Source organism: Chiloscyllium punctatum, chromosome 23, assembly GCF_047496795.1.
Source record: "Chiloscyllium punctatum isolate Juve2018m chromosome 23, sChiPun1.3, whole genome shotgun sequence".
Lineage (NCBI taxonomy): Eukaryota > Metazoa > Chordata > Chondrichthyes > Orectolobiformes > Hemiscylliidae > Chiloscyllium > Chiloscyllium punctatum.
The window spans coordinates 78,603,787-78,627,752 of record NC_092761.1 but is presented as its reverse complement, the minus strand read 5'-3'; positions in this window follow the sequence as shown (position 1 = coordinate 78,627,752).

Sequence of the window (23,966 nt, the reverse complement as noted above, 5' to 3'; positions counted from 1 at the left end):
ATTCTCAGGGATAAGATCTATACTAATTTAAAAGCAAATGGACTTATTAGCGATAGACGTGGTTTTGTGGGGGGGAAGTCGTGCCTCCCTAATTGACAGAGTTTTTGGAGGAGGTGATGAAGATGATTGGTGAAGGAAATGCAGTTGATGTTGTCTCATTGACTTCAGTAAAGCCTTTGACAAGGTCCCTCATGGCATACTTGTACAAAAGATGAAGTCACATGGTATCAGGGGTGAGCTGCCAAGATGGATACAGAACTGACTTAGTCACAGAAGACAGATGATAGCAGTGGAAGGATGCTTTTCAGAATGGAAGGTTGTGACTAGTGATGTCCCACAGGGGTCAATGCTGGGACTTCTGCTGTTTGTGAGTGACATAAGGGATTTTGAGGAAAACATAGCTGGTCTACTTAGTAACTTTGCAGATGATATAAAGATTGGTGGAGTTGCGGATAGTGAGACGGATTGTCAGAGGATACGGCAGATTATAAATCAAGGGAAGCAAGGAGCTTGGTGGGCCAAAGGACTGTATTGTTCTTTGTTCTTTCTTTGAGCCATAAATGGTGCTGAACATTGCATGAATATAAGTGATCATTCTCACTCTGAGCTCATGTTGAAATGTTCATGAAGCAGCTGAAGTAGAAGGGGAAAGACGAGTGGCTCAGTGGTTAGCACTTCTGCACAGTGCCTGGGACCCAATTTTAATTCCAGCCATAGGTGAATGTCTGGTTTCTGTATGGGTTTCTGCTAGGTGCTCCAGCTTCCTCCACAGTCCAAAGATGTGCAGGTAAAATGAATTGGCCATGGGAACTGCAGACTTACAGGGATAGATGGGGTATTGGGTCTGGGTAGGATGCTGTTCAGAGGGTCAGTGCAGATTTAATGAGCCAAATGGCCTCGTTCTACATTGTAGGGATTCTACGATGGTTGGACCTAGGATACTAACCAAAGCATCTACTGCACTGATGGCTTGTAGCAGGGTAACTGACCTCCAAAACCAACTTCTTTGTGCCAGGTTTAATTCCAATGAGCAGAGAGATTTCCCCTTGTTTCCTATTTAATCCAATTTCTTGCAGACTCTTTGATGTTTCCTCAAAGTCAAAGTCAAAATCTCCTTTGATATCAAGGGCAGGTTCCCTCAGTAAACTTATGAGCTCAGTTCTTTGCTTGAACTCAGGCTATAATGAAGTCAGAGCCCAAACAGAACAGTGAGACATACTGATGGAGAAGCAATTACAATCATAGAGATGTATAACATGGAAACAGACCCTTCGGTCCAACCCCTTCATTCCCAACGGATATCGCAACCCAATCTAGTCCCACCTGCCAGTACCCGGCCCATATCCCTCCAAACCCTTCCAATACATATACCCATCCAAATGCCTTTTAAATGTTGCAATTGTACCAGCCTCCACCACTTCCTCTGGAAGCTCATTCATACACATACCACTCTGCGTGAAAACATTGTCCCTTAAGTCTCTTTTATATCTTTCCCCTCTCAGCCTAAACCTGTGCCCTCTAATTCTGGACGCCACCACCCAAGGGAAAAAAAGACTTTGTCTATTTATCCTATCCATACCCCTCATAATTTTATAAACCTCTATAAGCTCACCCTTCAGCCTCCGACACTCCAGGGAAAAAAAAGACTGGAGGTTGGCTAACGTGGTACCACTGTTTAAGAAGGGTGGTAAGGACAAGTCAGGGCACTATAGACCAATGAGGACTGTTCGGCCTCTCCCTATAGCTCAAATACTCCAACCCTAGCAACATCCTTGTAAATCTTTTCTGAACCCTTTCAAGTTTCACAACATCTTTCTGATAGGAAGGAGACCAGAATTGCACACAATATTCCAACAGTGGCCTAACCAATATCCTGTACAGCCACAACATGACCTCCCAACTCCTGTACTCAATACTCTGACCAATAAAGGAAAGCATACCAAACACCTCCTTCACTATCCTATCTACCTGCAACTCCAAGGAGCTATGAACCTGCACTCCAAGGTCTCTTTGTTGAGCAACACTCCCTAGGACTTTACCATTAAGTGTATAAGTCCTGCTAAGATTTGCTTACCCAAAATGCAGCACCTCACATTTATCTGAATTAAACTCCATCTGCCACTTTTCAGCCCATTGGCCCATCTTATCAAGATCTTGTTGTAATCTGAGTTAACCGTCTTCACTGTCGACTACACCTCCAATTTTGGTGTCACCTGCAAACTTGCTAACTATACCTCTGATGCTCACATCCAAATCATTTTTATAAATGATGAGGGGTAATGGACCCAGCACCGATCCTTGTGGCACTCCACTGGTCACAGGCCTTCAGTCTGAAAAACAAGCCTCCACCACCACTCGCTGTCTTCTACCTTTGAGCCAGTTCTGTATCCAAATGGCTCGTTCTCCCTTTATTCCGTGAGACCTAACCTTGCTCACCAGTCTCCCATGGGGAACTTTGTTGAATGCCTTACTGAAGTCCACATAGATCACATCTACCGCTCTGCCCTCATCAATCTTCTTTGTTACTTCTTCAAAAGACTCAATCAAGTCTGTGAGACATGATTTCCCATGCACAAAGCCATGTTGACTATCCCTAATCAGTCCTTGCCTTTCCAAATACATGTACATCCTATCCCTCAGGATTTCCTCCAATAACTTGCCAACCACCAACATCAGGCTCACTGGTCTATCATCCCCTGGCTTGTCCTTACCACCCTACTTAAAGAGTAGCACCACGTTAGCCAACCTCCAGTCTTCCGGCATCTCATCTTCTGGCATTCTATATCTTCCATATCCTTTTCCACAGTAAATACTGATGCAAAATACTCATTTAGTATCTCCCCCATTTTATGTGGCTCCACACAAAGGCCACCTTCCTGATCTTTGAGGGGCCCTATACGCTCCCTCGTTACCCCTTTGTCCTTAATGTATTTGTAAAAACCCATTGGATTCTCTTAAGTCTTTCTGGAAAAGCTATCTCATGTCCCCTTTTTGCCCTCCTGCTTTCCCTCTTACATATACTCCTATTGCCTTTATACTCTTCTAAGGATTCACTCGATCTATCCTGTCTATGCCTGTCGTATGCTTCTTTCTTTTTCTTAACCAAACCCTCAATTTCTTTAATCATCCAGCATTCCCTATTCCTACCAGCCTTTCATTTCACCCTGACAGGAATATACTTTCTCTGGATTCTTGTTATCTAATTTCTGAAGGCTTCCCATTTTCCAGCTGTCCCTTTACCTACGAACATCTGCCTCCAATCAGTTTTTGAAAGTTCTTGCCTGAAACCGTCAAAATTGGCCTTCCTCCAATTTAGAACTTCAACTTTTCGATCTGGTCTATCCTTTTCCATCACTATTTTAAAATAAATGGAATTATGTTCACTGGCCCCAAAGTGCTCCCCCACTGACACCGCAGTCACCTGCCCTGCCTTATTTCCCATCGAGGAGGTCAGGTTTTGCATCTTCTGTAGTAGGTACATCCACATAATGGATCAGAAATTTTCTTGTACACACTTAACAAGTTCCTCTCCATTTAATCCCTTAACACTATGGGACTCCCAATCCATGTTTGAAAAGTTAAATTCCCCAAACATAACCACCCTGTTATTCTTACAGACAGCTGAGATCTTCTTACAAGTTTGTTTCTCAATTTCCCTCTGATTATTGAGGGGTCTATAATACAATCCCAATAAGGTGATCATCCTACTTTTATTTCTTAGTTCCACCCAAATAACTTGCCTGGATGTATTTCCAGGAACATCCTCCATCAACACAGCTGCAATGCTATTCCTTATCAAAAACACCACACCCCCTCCTCTCTTGCCTCCCTTTCTGTTCTTCCTGTAGCATTTGTATCCTGGAACATTAAGCTGCCAGTCCTGCCCATCCCTGAGCCATATTTCTGTAATTGCTATGATATCCCAATCCCACGTTCCTAACCATGTCCTGAGTTCATCTGCCTTCCCCGTTAGGCCCCTTTGCATTGAAATAAATGCAGTTTAATCTATTAGTCCCTGCCTGCCATGACTGTTTGACTCTCTTCTGTTCTCAACTGTACCAGTCTCAGATTGATCTCTTTCCTCACTATCTCCCTGGGTCCCACCCCCCCCCTCCTTCCATCCCCTCACCTTACTAGTTTAAATCCCCACTGGCAGATCTAGCAAACCTCCCTGCCAGTATATTAGTCCCCTTTCAATTTAGTTGCAATCTGTCCTTCTTGTACAGCTCACTTCTCCCCCAAAAGAGATTCCAATGATCTAAAAATGTGAATCCTTCTCCCATACACCAGCTCCTTAGCCATGCATTCATCTGCTCTATCCTGCTATTCCTGCCCTCATAGCTCATAGCACTGGGAGTAATCCAGATATTACTACTCTTGAGGACTACTTTTTTAAATTCTTGCCTAACTTTCTTTAACCTCCCTTTAGAATCTCAACCTTTTCCCTTCCTATGTCGTTGGTTCCAATGTGGACAATGACTTCTTGCTCATCCTTCTCCCCCTTGAGACCATTCTGCATCCTTTCTATCACCACAGAAGCAACACACCGTCCTGATGTTTCGCTTCTGGCCACAGAAACGTCTGTCTGTACCTCAGACGAGAGAGAGTCCCCTAACACAATTGACCTCTTGGAACCAGACACTCCTCATTGCATTAGAGCCAGTCTCTATACCAGATACTTGGCTGTTCATGCTACATTCCCCTGTGAATGGATCACCCCCTATGTTTTCCAAATAAGCATATTTGTTTGAAATGAGAATAGCCATAGAAGACTCCAGCACTAACTGCCTACCTCTCTTACCTTTCCTGGAGTTAACCCATCTATGTGACTGTATCTGCGACTTTTCCCTCTTCTTATAACTGCCATCCATCAGATACTGTTGCTGTTGCAAATTCCTTATTGCCTCTATCTCTCCAACTGATCCATTCGATCTGATAGGATTCACAACCAACAGCATTTATTGCAGATATAATGCACAGTAACCCATGAACTCTCCTTAAAGTCCCACATCTGACAAGAAGCACATATCACTCCACTGAAGGACAATTTTCCTCCTTCACAATCTACAGACCCAGAAAATAACACCGTCTTAATCTTCTACAAAACACTGCACCAGGTTAAATTAATAGTTATGGCTTATATTTTAAGTTTAATCAAGAGACATATCTTAAAAAAACATATAATCAAGAAGGAACCCACTTTACTCACTACTGCAGACTTTCTGTAGGCCAGACTTGGAACTATTCACTTACCTGTTTCTGTGCTGTGACTTTGCCCAAACAGTTCCTCCAAGATCAGTTGTGAATTTCACTGTTTATTAATTTTCCCAGACACACTCTGATGTCCAGCGATACATGAATTCAAACAGCAAAGGCAGTAACTGTGCAGGTTCACTGTGGTGTCAGTTTCTTTCTCTCTCTCCCCTGCACTGTCCTCACCATGTGCTTCCTTTGTCAGTACCTCTCCCTTTTTAAAACTGCTGTTGTTTTGACTTTATTTTCCCCAAAGTTCCAAAACAATGCAGTAGCATATGAAATAGTAATTGCTGTTCCTGGAATTTGAGGAAATCACCTAAAATATCTCAAAAAAAGGAGCAGCCGTTACAGCCTGAATATTCTCCCATCCTCCATCTTGGATTACCCAGAATCGGCCGCTTGCATTTGTCAACCAGCTCGGAGCTTGATGTTTGTGATAACTTGTAGATCTATTTTATATTGTTAGTGCTTGAATTGCTAACATTAAGACGTTTTTACCAGCAAATGTCTTGTAAAATATGTCTAACTGTTGCCTTTTTTTAATTAAAGGATGTATTAGCACTCCTGTTAGACCAACTGTTGCAGAATAGACCCCACTAGGTTTTACTTCTCCAAACCAGGGCTTTTGAACATTAATTTTCTTTGATTTTCTTTGCTACACCATTGGAGGCCAGGCTTTTACCTGTCTTGTCTTAAGCTCCCATATTCCAGCCCCAGCTTCTTAGCCCACCCACTTAAACTTCCCCATCTCTCTCCTTTAACATTTTTAAAAAATGTCTTTGAAGAGGTTTTTTATCAATATTTTATGTGGATTAGTGTCAAATTTTGTTTGAGACCACTCCTATGAAGCACGGATCTTTGATGATGTCAACTGAGATTTATGAAGGCAAGCTGCTATTGTAAGTGAGCCAGTAAAGCAAACTGCTCTCTCAGAAGCCCACTCAATCTGTCACGGCAGGCTCTGCCACACTAGGAGTAGTCCAGTACAAGATCTTTATTATGAATGCACTGCTTACAGCTTCTACAGAGCTTCTGACCGTTCGGGGCTCTTCAGACAGCAACACCAGACGAAGCAGAGAAAGAGCTGTGGGCAGCATCTTGATGGATTTGCCAACCTCCTGGCTGTGCCAAAAGGCCTAATTCTCTCCTTTGTCCCAGGGCTTCCACTTTACAAAGGCAACTTAGAAAGACAAGAGAGCATTGGGCACTCGCCAATGGTCCATCATTATCACTAGCAGCGGGCAGAAAAGTTAGTGCTAATGACTGCATCATTCTCGACTACTGAAATATGGTGTAGAACTAATACACAAATAAAATTAAGTTTTCATATAACATTCTAAATGTGGTAAAATATCCTTTCTTTCTCAATACTGTCTCTCAGGAACAAAACATTTTATATTAAAACAATGACTTTCAGATCAGTTTCACTACTCACATTATTCTTACACATTTATCTTCATGTAAAATATCGTCAGTTCTTCCTTCATCTCTCCGTTGTCATAAGCAGAGAAAACATATTTTATCATTCATGTCTATCAAGGTCAAATTGCTGGTATTATAGAATGGAACACTTCCTGTTGATCACCACAAATCATTTGCAGATTGTCAGAGGTGATTGAGGACTTACACCACTGGTGTAATATCAAAAACTGCAAGTCAGGTCCAGCCAGGCAGAACCCTCTTGTGAAGCACAGCAGATGCTGACAAATGGTGAAAACATTCCATAAGGCAATTAACTCCTGTGAAGAAACAGGAGTCATAGAAATGCTGCCTCATCCATTGAGAAGAATCCTATTTGTAATGTTCAGTACCTGAAACACTAATGATCCTCTGTAAGAGTTCAACCAATATCAGGAATAGGCAAACTTCCACCAGTAAGAGACTTAAAATGTTTAGGAAACAGGGATGGGGAAATCCAACTGAATTTGCATTTCATACATCACTCAACCATAACAGTGCGAGGTTCAACTTCTGCAAGTTACAGTCTGCTTCATTCTGGAATAGATCATGCCTTGACTCTGGATGACACTAGGAGTAACCATATATGATGATCTGCAATTTGTGGTGGGTGCTATAATAATGACACTCCCTACATCCCTGAGAAATACCACAGTCATTTGGAACACATTAAATCGTGCTTGGCAATGGCAATACATACTAAAATCTACATGGAACATTGCTATAACTACAAACACCACAACAGAAGAGAGCACTATTGTGATGTTTCATAGAGTGTGGTGCTGGAAAAGCACAGCTGGTCAGGCAGCATCAGAGGAGCAGGAAAGTCAACGTTTCGGGCATTAGCCATTCATCAGAAATGCCCAAAACGTCGACTCTCCTGCTCCTCTGATGCTGCCTGACCAGCTGTGCTTTTCCAGCACCACATTCTTTGGCTCTGATCTCCAGCATCTGCAGTCCTTGCTTTCTCCTATTGTGATGTTTGGCTAGTTAAGAATGGAATTTTAACAAATCAAATTTAATGCAACACTGTATCCGGTGAAAAAGCCCAATTTACAAAAATGGAATTATTTATCTTGGGAAGAAAACAACTGAACCTAGGATTTTTCATAAACTGTGAATTCCAAAGAGCTTCAAATACTTTGAGTGTTTCAAAGAAACTCTCAATTTTGCATTTTCTATACATCCTTAGGTGTGGTATAATTGCAAACACTGGGATGAAAATTAATCCTTGGAAGTGAATGTAAGACAACGAGTGGAAGAGACAGCTGACCCAATACCATCTGCTTTGTCCCATCATTAAGAAGAATTTCTAACTTGGTGTGTTGCTCATGATACTGAATATTTGATGATAACTCATTGCCTGTCTGGGTAAAAGTTTATGATTGAAGTTTATAGGCATCTCTCTAATTGGATTTCTGTTGTGAAATTCTATTTTTAAAAAAATCAAAAGAAAAATAATTTTGAAATGATATTGGAAATTTTTCAGATTTATTTCTTGAAATCGTACATTAAAATTTAACACATTCATTTGATTTTCTGCAATATTTCTGCAATTCATGAATTCCTCCTCTTCACCTACTTTGTTTAATTAGTTACTTTTGTTCTGTAAAGGTTTATTCAGCGCTGTGATCTCTGACTGCAGTCAGCCTTTTTCATAGTTCCCCTCCTTTACATAATCTAAGAATAGGATGTGTTTCCTTATGTCTAAGATAAACTGTATTTCCAAAAAAAAATCACAGACTATGCTCCGTATGGTCCTGGCATAGATAGTTATTTCTCAGCTTTCTAGTAGCTGTTTGAGAAAATAAAACATAACTCACAACACCACCTAGTTTAAAATCTGTTTAAGTTCGCCATTGTTCCTTCATCAATCTGACAAGGGAATAAAAGAGCTTTCTCCAAAGAAGCTATCTACAGAATCTTTGCTCCTCAAGGTGAAAGTTTAGGGGGTGGAAAGGCAATTTTACTCATTGGGATGTTGGGAAAATCTGACAGAGGGGCTGGATATTAGGTGGGTGGCTGTGGAAAACTCTACTCTTACACTTGTTTCCAACCTCCTGCTCTGTGACCCCAACTCACCCTCTTCCTGGAAGCCCTGCCAAACCCACACAAATCAATGACCTTGTTCTTGGATGTTTGGACTCTGGAGTTTTTTTTACAAACTCATTAGCTGGTAACTCCTGGCAGGTGGGACTTCTGCTCCTGGGCACTTAATACCAGGAAAGATTCACCAGTGTCCTTAGAACTGCCTGAATGGCAGAGGTTGTGGTGCGTTTTCATAGAATCCCTACAGTGTGGAAACAGGTCGTTTGGCCCAACAAGTCCACACCAACCCTTTGAAGAGTAACCCATCCAGACCCATTTCTCTACATTAGTCCCTGACTAATACACCTAAATTACACATCCTGAACGCACTGGGCAATTTAGCAGGGCCAATTCACCTAACCTGCACATCTTTGGACTGTCTGAGGAAACCAGAGCACCCAGAGGAAACCCACACAGACACGGGAAAATGTGCAAACTCCACACAGGTAGTTGCCAGAGAGTGGAATCGAACCTAGGTCCCTGGTGCTGTGAGGCAGCAGTGCTAACCCGTCACCATGCTGCTCCTAGAAGATACAAATGGGTCTCTTGCTGCACAGCAGACAACACTCTACACTGGCAATAGAAGTTTTTACCTTAAGAATCATCAGAGCAACATTTTCAGATGCATGAATATTGCATGGAATTAGCATCAGTGCAATTTAACGCCAATTCTGAAGTTGTAACTAATATTGCTCACCACAAACTCACCGGGAAGTAAAGGGAGTCTCATTTATCTTTCTCATGGTTTCAGGATCAGTTTTAGATTATGCTTGCTTCAAGGTGAAGTTGACAGGATATTTCAGAAAGCCAGTACCTCAGAAAGCTGGCTTTCATAAGCATTTAAGGAGTTATACATAACTTATGCCCAAAACATCGACTCTCTTGCTCCTCTGATGCTGCGTGACCTGCTGTGCTTTTCCAGCATCATATTTTGTGACTCTATCCATAGGGGAACAACTGAAGCCTCAATTAAATCAAGCTGTACACAGGGATCTTGCAATGCAGAAAATCTGGATTCAAGTCCCACCACAAAATATAACAGCCATGAAGGTTCAAAACAGGTTGTTGGAAAAACAAAATTCATTTCTACATAATTAAATATGCAATTAACAGCTGTTGCACCATTGATGTAAAGTAAAACACATTTGTACCAATGTTGCTTTTCTGGTGCAAATGCAACTTGACATATTCCAAACTCAAAATAAAATCAACGAGGAGAGATTCCAACCTTGAATTCCAAGCAAAAATTATTTTGTGGGAGTGACATTTGTTTGCAGTTTTGATGCAAACTGGATGACATGAATCCACAGACAAAGAATTAAGATAATGATCAATTTGTTTAAGCCTTGGTTAGACTACACTTGAAGTGCTATGTGCATTTCTGGTCTCCAGACGACAAAAATGCGAGGTATTGAACATCAGAGAAGTACAAGGAAAGATTTGAAAGGATGCTATCAGAGAATTGTGAAGCATAGTGAGGCCAATTAGGTCACTTTGTCAATGCAAACTCTTTGAAGAGCCAATTAGTCCCACTTCCCTGCTCTTTGCTTGTGGTCGTTAAAATTTCTGTGGTGCAGTGGTTAGCACTGTAACCTCACAGCACCAGGGATCCAGGTTCAATTCCAGCCTTGGGTGACTGTGTGATGTTTGCATGTTCTCTCTGGTCTGTGTGGGTTTCCTCCTGCAGTCCAAGTATGTGCTGATCAGGTAGATTGGCCATGCTAAATTGCCCATAGTGCTAGGTGCATTAGTCAGAAGGAAAATGGATCTGGGTGGGTTACTCTTTGGAGGGTTGGTATGGACTTGTTGGGCCAAAGGGCCTGTTTGCACATTGTAGGGAATCTAATCAATTCCAATATATTAAGCTCCTGGTTGAGGAGGGATGAATTGGTTCCCTTTAATTATTCGCTCATTCACTTGAGTGGTTGCAACAAGGTTAATTGGAAAAGGATCACTTCCCATAGTCAACATCTTTCATCCACATCCAAAGGAATTTATGTTTCAAGAGAAACAAATTTAAGCAGGTTTCTTGAGTTAACTAAGAGCGTGCCGATTAATTACAAACTGTCAGAAAATTTAACATACGTACGCGGACGTTAGAAATAAGAGATAAGTCCAAAAGGATAAATGTTTTAAAAATTATATTAAAAGTCAAGGCCACTCCACACATTAACATTCTATCCCACTAGTCCATATCCAGTAGATATGAGACTAGCTCTTAACCCCCATCCTTGACTATTCCTGGTGAGTAAAACAGACATATCTGTAATTAGGTGGCCTTCTGCTGAGAACAGAGGTAGTCATCCCCCTCTATCTCTTTTCGTTCAGACTCTCCTTTTTTGATATTTCCCTGACAATTTTCATGAGCACAATTCCATTGGCTTTATATAGGACTTTGCCAGACAGTCGCTGATTTAAGTACACTGTTTTTCTGTGGAAGTTCTCCTTTTAGAAACAATACATGCTGGAATTAAAAGTAAAAACAAGTCTATAAATACACAGGCTTTCTAATCAATTATTCGAATCTACTAAACTGCATCTTAAATCTTTGGATCTTGGGTAACATCTTGGGGTTCTCCATTCCATTCAACAAAGCTTTTGAATGAATTGTGGCTAATTTCAACCTTAATCAGTCGATTTATTACATAATCAGAAAACTCCTCACTCTCCAAAATCACCACAAGTACTTCTTTCTCAATTTCCCATCAATGCAAACTCTTTGAGCACAATAGACAAATAGTTCAATCCCATTCCTACAAATCTAAAATAAGGTTGCTCCCAGACTTATGGATAACGCATGCATTACTCCAGTAGTCAGAAGTTCAGGATCGCATGGATGAGGTCCTCTGATTTGGTCAATCCTCGATTTTGTCAAATGATTGCAGTTGGGATCTCATTTGGTTTCAAAAACTGACTTAAAATTTTGTTAACATGAACTAGATGGAGAAATTATTTCCCCACCTTCCCACCATGGTTCAATGTTCCCATAAGACTTTGGAATTCTGATAATATTCATGGATGTTAGATATGCCCTGATAGCTTCCATTTTCTGTGAGCTTCCCATGATCTCAGTTGGCTGGATATTGTATCCTAACAATATAATCATTAGCTTTGGGAGTCGACTCTTGTCCATAAGTATCAGCACGTAACCTTCTGAAGACTTTCCACACTGTTTCATCATGTTGTGCTTTTGTGGTCTATGGATGAGATGCACTGGCATCTGACACCTTCCACATCTTCTAATTTGTCAGATGTTATTGGAGACTAACCTCAGGTCTGGACTTCATGACAAAAACCAGATAGTTAAAATAATACATTCAGAGGACGTTAAGAATGCAGTTAATTTGAAGTCTTCATCTTGAGGAATTCTCAGTGTTCACTATTCAGTTTATAGTTTATCGAAGATTGAATTGTTTAGGAGATCAACACTCATTGATAGTCCATTGGAGCAGTTTAAATGTACTACCTTATTAAAATTTGTTAAGTCAAGCATCTAATGGTCCTTTTGAGTTCAGGAACTGTCTCCATAGTACAGCCTCACATTGTCAGCTGTGAATTACCGTAATACTCGAGTAATTGTCTTTTTTTTTTACTCTCTTTTAAGGTTAAATTTATGGGGCTGACTATTACATTACTTTTCAGGGGCTGAAACAAATTATGGTAATTCTGCAAACCTGGAGCGGCACACAACAGCCAGCGGACTGGAAGACTGGAAGCAGAGTGGAACAACCGGCAGACTGGAAACTGGAACGGGATATGACAGCCAGCACACTGATTCATAAATGTTGATCTCTTATCTGTGAAGATAACTTTTACATGAGATACATGAAAAATTCCAGGCTATTTGGCCAAAAACAGAGTCAACTTTTACACAAGATCGACTATTATTGGAGTATATACGGTAACCCCCTTTTGGAGCATGACCTCAATCTCAGTTTATGCCTTTGTTTGATGTGGGCATGAACCTTCTTAGGTGTGAAAGCAGATGGGTTTGGCAGATGGGTCTGCTTTCATTCTGATGAGTAATAGAGTAGTCAGTTTCCTCAGGCACCTCAGTAGTTTTGGAAACTGTTGAAATGCATTTGCTTTGATTACTTCTACCTTAACAATGAGGTTGATTGCTACTCAGGTCCTCCTGCTGAGCAGTGGATATGGATTGTTATGGATAATAATTATTATTAATCAATACTCATCAACAGTGTTCCCTTGATTTATTTGCCTTTGTGTTTTAACATTTCCTGAAGCTGACATTTGAGACTGTTAAATTCTGGGCCACTAAGTACGACTGATCGGAGCTATACGGTGACATTTCATAGTGGCTTGAGGCCATCTGTCAGAATAATGACTCCAGTCCCTGTGTTCAATATAAAGTACATTTGATGACCATTGCTTTCAATGTTAGCACTCCAATATGGACTGTCATTGTTTACAAATTCCCGAGAGAAAACGTTTCTTAGGTAGTGCTGCGCTTAAAGCTAGTAGCCCTGCATTCTTTGAAGTAACCTGCTGTTGTCAAGTAATGGCTGCTCTTGTAATGCTGGTTATACGCTTTGCACATGCCTGTGAATCTTCTTTATATCATTCAGGGAAGATCACAAATAGGTACTCGGTGCCTCTTCCACACTTTTTCCCCGTTCATTTCACAGCACTTTTTTGGTTCCATGGCAAAAGGCTGGAAAGGTCTTACCCCAACACTTAGCCTGCCTAGACCCCTGTACGTTCTTGGACATTCTTGGATGGAATAGGGTGAAACTTATCAATTTCCCAGTTTGAAGTCTGTGTTTCCTGCAGAGCTGTCTATGTTCATCACTATTCTGGTGCAGTGATTGGGTTGGCCTCAAAGTCATTTGCTGCTCATCCCTGATATTGTCAGCTTCTCTTCAGACCTTACCTTCCTTTTGCAGTCAGATTGTTGAACTTGCCTCACCTTACGCCTGCTGCTAAATCTCTCCCAAAGTTACAGAGCAATGACAGCACAGAAAGAAGCCATTCGACTCATCAGATCTGTGCCAGCCAAATGAATTAGCCTCCTGTTCTATCCCACTTTTCAGAACCTCCTCCTTGGCCTTGTAGATTACCATAAGCAAGAGCAGGTCCAAATTCCTATCAAATAGGTTGGCAGTTTCCAAGTGAAGCACCAAACTGGGCGATGAATTGCGTTCATCCCCACTCCTGGGTGAAAAACCTTAACTCTTGTGTCACCTCTAATGCTCCTTTCAATCACTTTAAAGCTGTTCCCTGTTTTAATTTGCCTTTCCACATGGGAAACAGATCCTTCCCATCCACTTTTTCCAAGTCCCGCATTATTGAGCATGTTCCGATTAAGACACTTGTTAGCCTTCTCTGTTTTAAAGAAACAATCCTAGAGTAACCAATCTTTTCTCATAGCGCCAACTTTCATTCGGCATTTAGCAACATTCGTGTAAAACTTTATTCCCTCTCGAGTGACAGTAATTACTTGTTTCCTGTAATGTGATAAGCAGACCTGGACACAAAACTCCAGTGTCTAATCTAGTTCCAGAATTAAAAGGTAAAGTTACCATAGTCTTACCAGATCATACGGTGGCTCGCTCATTAGAGAGGAACAACTGGTAGTGATTTAAACCGGAGGGTCATCATGCCACAGGCAAGAGGAAGAGTTTGAGAAGGAGAATCTTTCATGGTAACCTCAGCCAGTGTAGGAATTGAACCCACACTGTTGTATCACTTTACATTGCAAATCAGCTAGCTGAGTCGCATACCAGATACCAGTATTACACTGAATATGACAGCAAGGATATCTCATTTAATGAGGAAAAGCATCCCATGTGTCTTCTCTAGCACCTTATCTATCTGTTATGCCATCTGTGGACACACACTCCAAGGTCTGTTGCTTCCTCTAGAGCTCTTAATACCCCCCTTGTTTATTGTTTGCCTTTTCAAAATGCAAAACTATACACTTCTCTGGATTTACTTCCCTCTGTGCCTTTCACTCCTAAATTGGAGAAAGGCCCATTTTGACAGTAGTAGGCAGGAACATTCAAAAGCTGATTGGGGGCAGATTTTCATATCTTTAATAAAAGGAACGGCTAGAAATTGGGAAGCCTTCAGAAATGAGATAACGAGAATCCAGAGAAAGTATATTCCTGTCAGGGTGAAAGGGAAGGCTGGTTGGTATAGGGAATGCTGGATGACTAAAGAAATTAAGGGTTTGGTTAAGAAGAAGGAAGCATATGTTAGGTATAGACAGGATAGATCGAGTGAATCCCTAGAAGATTATAAAGGCAGTAGGAGTATACTTGAGAGAAATCAGGAGGGCAAAAAGGGGACATGAGATAGCTTTGGCAAATAGAATTAAAGAGAATCCAAAGGGTTTTTACAAATATGTAAAGGACAAAAGGATAACTAGGGAGAGAATAGGGCGCTTCAAAGATCAGCAAGACGGCTTTTGTGTGGAGCTGTAAAAATATGGGAGATATTAAACAAGTATTTTGCATCAGTACTAATGGTGAAAAAGGATATGGATGATATAGAATGTAGGGAAATAGATGGTGATTACTGGGCCTCTTGCTGATATATTTGTATCATTGATAATCACAGGTGAGGTGCCAGAAGACTGGAGGTTGGCTAACATGGTGCCACTGTTTAGCCAGGGAACTACAGACCAGTGAGCCTGATGTTGGTGGTGGGCAAGTTGTTGGACGGAATCCTGAGGGACAGGATGGACATGTATTTGGAAAGGCAAAGACTGATTCGGGATAGTCAACATGGCTTTGTGTATGGGAAACCATGTCTCACAAACTTGATTGAGTTTTTTGAAGAAGTAACAAGAGGATTGATGAGGGCAGAGCAGTAGATGTGATCTATATGGACTTCAGTAAGGCGTTCGACAAGGTTCCCCATGGGAGATTGGTTAGCAAGGTTAAATCTCACAGAATACAGGGAGAACTAGCCATTTGGATACAGAACTGACTCAAAGGGTGGTGGTGGAGGGTTGTTTTTCAGACTGGAGGCCTGTGACCAGTGGAGTGCCACAAGGATTGGTACTGGGTCCACTACTTTTCGTCATTTATTTAAATGATTTGGATGTGATCATAAGCGCTATAGTTAGTAAGTTTGCAGATGACACCAAAATGGGAGGTGTAGTGAACAGCAAAGAAGTTACCTCAGATTACAACAGGATCTTAATCAGATGAGCATGGATAGGACAAAGAGACAAAGTCTTTTCCCTGGGGGAGTCCAGGACTAGAGGGCATACGTTTAGGGCGAGAGGAGAAAGATATAAAAGGGACCTAAGGGGGCAACGTTTTCACTCAAAGTAAGTGTATGGAATGAGCAGCCAGAGGAAGTGGTGGAGGCTGTTACAATTGCAACAAGTAAGAGGCATTTGGATGGGTATATGAATAGGAAGGGTTTGGAGGGATATGGGCTGGGTGCTGGCAAGTGCAACTAGATTAGATTGGGATATCTGGTCGGCGTGGACAGGCTGGACAGAAGGGTCTGTTTCCTGCTGTACCTCTCTATGACTCTATGAATTGTGAGTGGCTGAAGTCCCTAATTATTACCGCTCTTTTAACTTTTCACTCAAAAATGGTATCTAAAATTTGTTTCTCCAACTTTCTTCTTGTTTTCATATCTTTAATAAATGCCTAGCGGTGTGGCTGCTCTTTTAAATATGTTTCTTAGCTCAATCCATATGATCGCATTTGATGCTTCACTTAGTATATCAACCCTCTGCACAGATAAGATTTATTCTTTAACCAATAATACACCACACCCATCTTGTTTATCACCTTCTCAATCCTGGATGAAGAATCTATATCCGAGGATGCTGAGTTGTTATCCTTGCCACTTTTTAAGTTAAGCTTCTGTTATACCAATAACATCATGTGGCCATGTGTCTATCTGTGCCCTCAGTTCATTGGCTTTATTCATTATATTCCTTGCACTTTGAGTCTTAGAGTCATAGAGATGTACAGCGTGGAAACAGACCCTTCGGTCCAACCTGTCCATATCGACCAGATATCCCAACCTAATCTAGTTGCACTTGCCAGCACCCGGCACATATCCCTCCAAACCCTTCCTATTCTTATACCCATCCAAATGTTTCTTAAATGTTGCAACTGTACCAGCCTCCACCACATCTTCTGGCAGTTCATTCCATATATGTACCAGCCTCTATGTGAAAAAGTTGCCCCTTAGGTCTCTTTTATATCTTTCCCCTCTCACCCTAAACCTATGCCTTCTAGTTCTGGACTCTCCGACCCCAGAGAAAAGACTTTGTCTATTTATCCTATCCATGCCCCTCAATTTTGTAAACCTCTGTAAAGTCACCCCTCAGCCTCCGACGCTCCAGGGAAAACAGCCCCAGCCTGTTCAGCCTCTCCCTGTAGCTCAGATCCTCCAACCCTGGCAACACCCTTGTAAATCTTTTCTGAACCCTTTCAAGTTTCACAACATCTTTCCAATAGGAAGGAGACCAGAATTGCACGCAATATTCCAACAGTGGCCTGACCAATGTCCTGTACAGCCGCAACATGACCTCCCAACTCCTGTACTCAATACTCTGACCAATAAAGGAAAGCATACCAAATGCCTTCTTCACTATCCTATCTATCTGCGACTCCACTTTCAAGGAGCTATGAACCTGCACTCCAAGGTCTCTTTGTTCAGCAACACTCCCTAAGATCTTCCCATTAGGTGTATAAGTCCTGCTATGATTTGCTTTCCCAAAATGCAGCACCTCACATTTATCTGAATTAAACGCCATCTGCCACTTTTCTACCCATTGGCCCATCTGGTCCAGATACTGTTGTAATCGGAGGTAACCCTCTTCGCTGACCACTACACCTCCAATTTTGGTGTCATCTGCAAACTTACTAACTGTACCTCTTATGCTCGCATCCAAATCATTTATGTAAATGACAAAAAGTAGAGGGCCCAGCACTGATCCTTGTGGCACTCCACTGGTCACAGGCCTCCAGTCTGAAAAACAACCCGCCACCACTACCCTGTCTTCTACCTTTGAGCCAGTGCTGTATCCAAATGGCTAGTTCTCCCTGTATTCCATGTGATCTTGCTAATCAGTCTCCCATGGGGAACCTTGTCGAATGCCTTACTGAAGTCCACATAGATCACATCTACTGCTCTGCCCTCAATCTTCTTTGTTATTTCTTCAAAAGACTCAATCAAGTTTATGCACAAAGCCATGTTGACTATCCCGAATCAGTCCTTGCCTTTTCAAATACATGTACATCCTGTCCCTCAGGATTCCCTCTAACAACTTGCCCACCACTGAGGTCAGGCTCACCGGTCTATAGTTCCCTGGCTTGACTTTACTGCCCTTCTTAAACAGTGGCACCACGTTTGCCAACCTCCAGTCTTCCGGCACCTCACCTGTGACTATTGAAGATACAAATATCTCAGCAAGAGGCCCAGCAATCACTTCTCTAGCTTCCACAGAGTTCTCGGGTGCACCTGATCAGGTCCTGGGGATTTATCCACCTTTAACAGTTTCAAGACATCCAGCACTTCCTCCTGTGTAATCTGGACATTTTGCAAGATGTCACCATCTATTTCCCTACAGTCTGTATCTTCCATATCCTTTTCCACAGAAAATACTGATGCAAAATTTTCATTTAGTATCTTCCCCCATTTTCTGTGGCTCCACACAAAGGCCGCCTTGCTGATCTTTGAGGGATCCTATTCTCTCCCTCATTACCCTTTTGTCCTTAACATATTTGTAAAAACCCTTTGGATTCTCCTTAATTCTATTTGCCAAAGCTATCTCATGTCCCCTTTTTGCCCTCCTAATTTCCCTCTTAAGTATATTCCTACTGCCTTTATACTCTAAGGATTCACTTGATCTATCCTGTCTATACCATACATATGCTTCTTTCTTTTTCTTAACCAAACCCTCAATTTCTTTAGTCATCCAGCATTCCCTATACCTACCAGCCTTCCCTTTCACCCTGACAGGAATATACTTTCTCTGGATTCTTGTTACCTCATTTCTGAAGGCTTCGCATTTTCCAGCCGCCCCTTTACCTGCGAACATCTGCCTCCAATCAGCTTTCCAAAGTTTTTGCCTAATACCGTCAAAATTGGCCTTTCTCCAATTTAGAACTTCAACTTTTAGATCTGGTCTATCCTTTTCCATCACTAGTTTAAAACGAATGGAATTATGTTTGCTGGTTATTATATGTCACCATAGTCCTGCCAGAACATAGAGTTGCTCTGTCATTAGAGAGAGATGACTGATGGTGGCTTGATCTAACGGTCACCAAGTCTCAGGCAAGGGGAGAGGTCGAGAAGAAAAGTCCTTCATAGTAACTTCAAGCATTTGTAGCTGGTCTGTTGGAGGGTTGGTTAGCTTAGACAGCTGGTTTATAATGCAGAGTGACACCAATAGCATGAGTTCAATTTCTGTAACAGCTAAGGACCATTTAGGACCCTTCTTGTCAACCTCTCCCCTCATACAATGCATGTTGAACTCTTTGTTTACAACCATTACCAATCTTTTCTCTTGAATGAGAGAGCAATTTCTATTATATATGTGCACAATTGCATTTAACTCCATCTACGATGTGTCTGCTCATTTTGCCAGGTTGACTTTACTCTCCGATGTATTCAAATACATTTACTACTTCTCCTTCAGTTGAATTCTGAATTATGTTAGCTCACTGTTAGGAAGCAGGACGAGGAGGTTAGCTCCATGTCTACTTCAGCCACAACAGGGATTAAACCCCATGCCATTGACTTTACTTAGAACCACACACTAACCATCTAGACAATAGAGCTAATTGATACGCAACATTTACTACAGAAGATAAGTTATTGTCAAAATTGTTAGTAATAGTCCTTTACCATGCTTTGTGGAGAAGGTGAAGCAAATATGATGATTTCAGAAGAGATGCGATGCTAATATTGGGGACCTAGAGAAGGGGGACGTGGAAGCTTGGTTGGACAGTGAGAGAGGTGGAAATGGTTCTGTGATGAAAGCGATCATTTGGAATTGATAACCAAAGAGAGAAAAATTGAAGTTGAAAGAGAAAGAGATTTCTTTATAAAGAGGCTTGTTTGGTATTAGGATGTTAAGTTACAGGACAAGAAGCAAGCATAGCCTATTCTCTTGAGGGCAAAACTGAAATATGCATATTGGGAAAGAGATGGCAAATAGAATTAATTTTTGATGGTGGGGGACTGGGGTAGAGGGTGTGGTGCGTAGTGGTTTATCAAACTAGAATAAAACAGTTGCAAAAATCACATTAATAAGACTTGGCAATTGCACAGCCAATTGTCAGAAGGCACTTAGGAATTTACAAATCAAGTCCGTCAGGAAAAGAATTCAGCCTCTTACTGACTAAATTAATTTTAAGTGTGAAAAACTTTAACATTTAATTTGAAAGAATCGAGAAATTATTCCTATGTTTTTATGAATTTACTTTTCATTACTCAAAATGCAAACTTCCTCCTCTTATTAATTTTCAAAAAGGGTGAACAGGGATGGTTAATGTTTTCATAATGGAAAAGCCCATTTGCTCAGAAACTCGCTATGATAATATTATTTTGATAAAGGTTAACTTGAAACATTTATATCCATATTTTAACGGACAAGGTTATTAAGTTTTGTTGGGATATTAGGACCAATCATATTGAGATGACGTATGTAGAAGTTGAATGATTTCCACCTTACCTAAGAATTATTTACTGTTTTGGTTCAAAGACATTATATACGAAATAATCTTTATGTGTTCAATCTACAATCCTCACAACTGATTTTTACTTGTATTTGTAGATACAACACAGATACCAGCAGGTACCAGTGATACCAACAGGTCTTCATCTAAGCCAATTAGCATGACATTTATTGCATTCTCGCAAGTTTTCATTTGAATTTTTTTATACTTAAAATTAATTTAGTCAACAAGAGACTGAATTCTTTTCCTGACAGACTTGATTTGTAAATTCCGAAGTGCCTTCTAAAAATAGGGTGTGCAATTGCCGAGTCTTATTAATGTGCTATAGCTACTAATACAAATAAAAAAAATCAGGTGGAAATTAGTCACTTGCTACTTTTCTTCAAAAACATAATTGATTTCCCCCTTAATCACTGGCTGTGGTAGCAGGCTCCATATTCCTCTCACTCACTTCGGAAAGAAGTTTCTCCTGAATTCTCTATTGCATTTGTTTGTCACTGCATATTAGCTACGATCCCAGATTCCGATCTAATCCAGCAGTGGAAACCATTAGTTCTGACAACATCTAACTTCTGTGGAGGGGCTTGTAATCCAGACAAGAATGGATGAACCAAGAGAAAATTTATACGTGATGCTGGGCGTTAAAGAAGGAGGTGACTCTAGATCGAACTATAATTAAGCTCCAAAATAGTTAATTATTTAAAACCAAATATATATTTTGTCTTCAAACATGCCTATACAAGAAACAACTGAGTTGATGTTGAATCAGCAAGTGTCCAATTGTTGATGTAAATTGTTGCAATGCTGTGTGTTATATTCAGATTACTGATAATAATGATCCTAATTATCAGAGAGGAAAATTGCAACGTATACAATTCGAGAACTATTACTCATAATATCAGCAGCTACACATTCAGGTATGCATTTAGCAATTGTGTACAAATGCAATATTGTCAGTCAGTCAAAAAGTACCAACTAAGGCATTCATTAGGTTTATGAATATTAGTTTGTCATCTTCCATCACAGAAATCAAAAATGACGTATTTTATGGATTTGGAAATCTAAGAGCAAGGCCTTGTTACTGTCAAGACTAATCAATAGACTGATCTTTGTTTTCAAAATTTTGACAGAATTTGCAGTAAGGATTTATGCTTAAAGCTGAGAATTGCAATTCTCACATCATGAAGAAATATTAATGTTTTCTGACATTGTTGCACAATCTGATAAGTGCAACAAACCTATTAGCATCACTTTATATGACTGCCTTAATGAGAATGGACACCAGGGAAATGTGTTAAAATTGCAGCACTTTTTAAGAAGAAATTGATTGACGTATTTCATCTGGCATAAGCCTTCTAGATGAATGCTAATGAAAATTCAAATCAAAATGTAGAAAGCGTACTTGATATAAAATGTTAGAAGTTCACGAGACAGCAAAGTAAGACCATCTTATTTTGTCCCTAATTGGTACTTTTTCAATTGAGATTGTCACAACTAATTTTCATTGGGTAGCCTAAACGGTCACAAACAGCACATTGTGCAGAGTGCAAATATTTGGAATGTTACATGTTGATAGGAGTTTGGAATTCTCATCCAAAATTGGTAATTTGATCTTAATTTTAAACTGGAGATCGATTGCTTTGTGTAACCCAAATTTATTGATGGACATGAAGCAGCCAGGGATGTATGAAGTTGGATCACATAACAGCCATGATTGCACCCAAGGGCAAAATGGGCTTGAGGAGCGAGCTAGCTTCTGTTCCTGTGTTTCTCTAAGAGCACTACTTGTGTATAATTAGTACTGGGTTGAAGTGGCTTGGCCCAACAATAATTGACAATGTGTCTTCAGAATGACAGAATAGTTACAGAGTATAAGATCATTGCATCCCTAATCCAGTCAACAAAACTAAACTGGTGTCATAAACTGAGCACGTATCTGCCAGAGGCCAGAATGAACCATGGTGGGCTCTCAGCCTGAATAGAAATCACAGAAAGGAACAGTAAAAAGCAAATTGGACTTCTGGAACTGCTGGGACGCCATTAGCCATGCAGCTGGTACAGCTACCATTCCCCCTGTGTTAGATGACGTCACTTCTGCCCCCATCATGGCCACTTCCACAGCCACTTCTGCCCTTCATGATTCCTCATACACCTCACATGACATCACTTCCATCCCCCACGTCAGCGCTGACGTCACACACTCAGTGACTTCCATTCCCCCTACTGCCGTTTCACCACCACTTCCGCCCCCACCAACGCTACACACCTGCATTCTGCTGACACACCACCCCCCCACCACAGATCCCACTGTCACCAACCCTGCTCCCCAGAACCCAGAGGGGAACATCACCCCTGCTCATGACTCCATCCCCATTCCCCTTACTACCACGCCTACTCCAGCTAAGGTTCTGCCCCCAGTCCCAGCACCACACCCACACCAATTCCTAGCTCTCAGCCCTGCCAAGTTTTCACCATCCCCCCTCCGACCTCCCCTTCACCGAGGATGAATGATCAGTCCTTACCTTTATCCCCTTCCACCCACGCATCAACAAATTCAATATGCGTTGTAATGTCAAACACTTCTTCCGCTGCCTCAGCCTCCAAGCTTACTTTTTCAGTCAGGACTCCCGCCCACCTTTCAAGGACCCCTTCGCCCACTTCCAACACACTGCATCTACCTGGACACCCTTTGCTGGCCTATTACCTGCCCTCGATCTCTTCATTTCCAACTGTTGCCAGGACATCAATCACCTCAACCTGTCTACAGTCCTCTCCCACTCCAACCTCTCACCCTCAACGTGCAGCCCTCCACTCCTTCTGCTCCAATCCCGACCTCACCATCCAACCAGCAGATAAAGGGGCTGCAGTAGTAGTTTGGCGCACTGACCTCTCCAGCGCTGATGCCAGACGCGAACTTGAAGACACCTCCTCCTACTGCCCCCTCGAACATGAGCCCAACCCCCATCACCAAACCATCATCTCCCAGACCATACAAAACCTCATCACCTCAGGAGATCTCCCAACAGCTTCCAACCTCAGTCCGGGAACCCCGCACCATCCGATTCTACCTCCTTTCTAAGATCCACAAGCCTGACCACCCTGGCCAACCCATTGTCTCAGCCTGCTCCTGCCCCACCGAACTCATCTCTACCTACCTCAATACTGTCCTATTCCCCCTAGTCCAGGAACTCCCCACATACATTCTAGACAACCCTCTACCTCCTCCAAGACTTGTTTCCCCGGCCCCCAGTGCAACATCTTTACCATAGACATCCAGTCCCTCTACACCTCCATCCGCCATGACCAGCAGCTCCAAGCCCTGGGTTTCTTCCTCTCCCGACATTCCCAACAGTACCCTTCCACTGACACACTATTCGTTTGGGCGAACTGCTCCTCACCCTTAACAATTTCTCCTTCGAATCCTCCCACTTCCTCCAGACCAAAGAGGTAGCCATGGGCATCTGTATGGGTCCCAACTATGCCTCT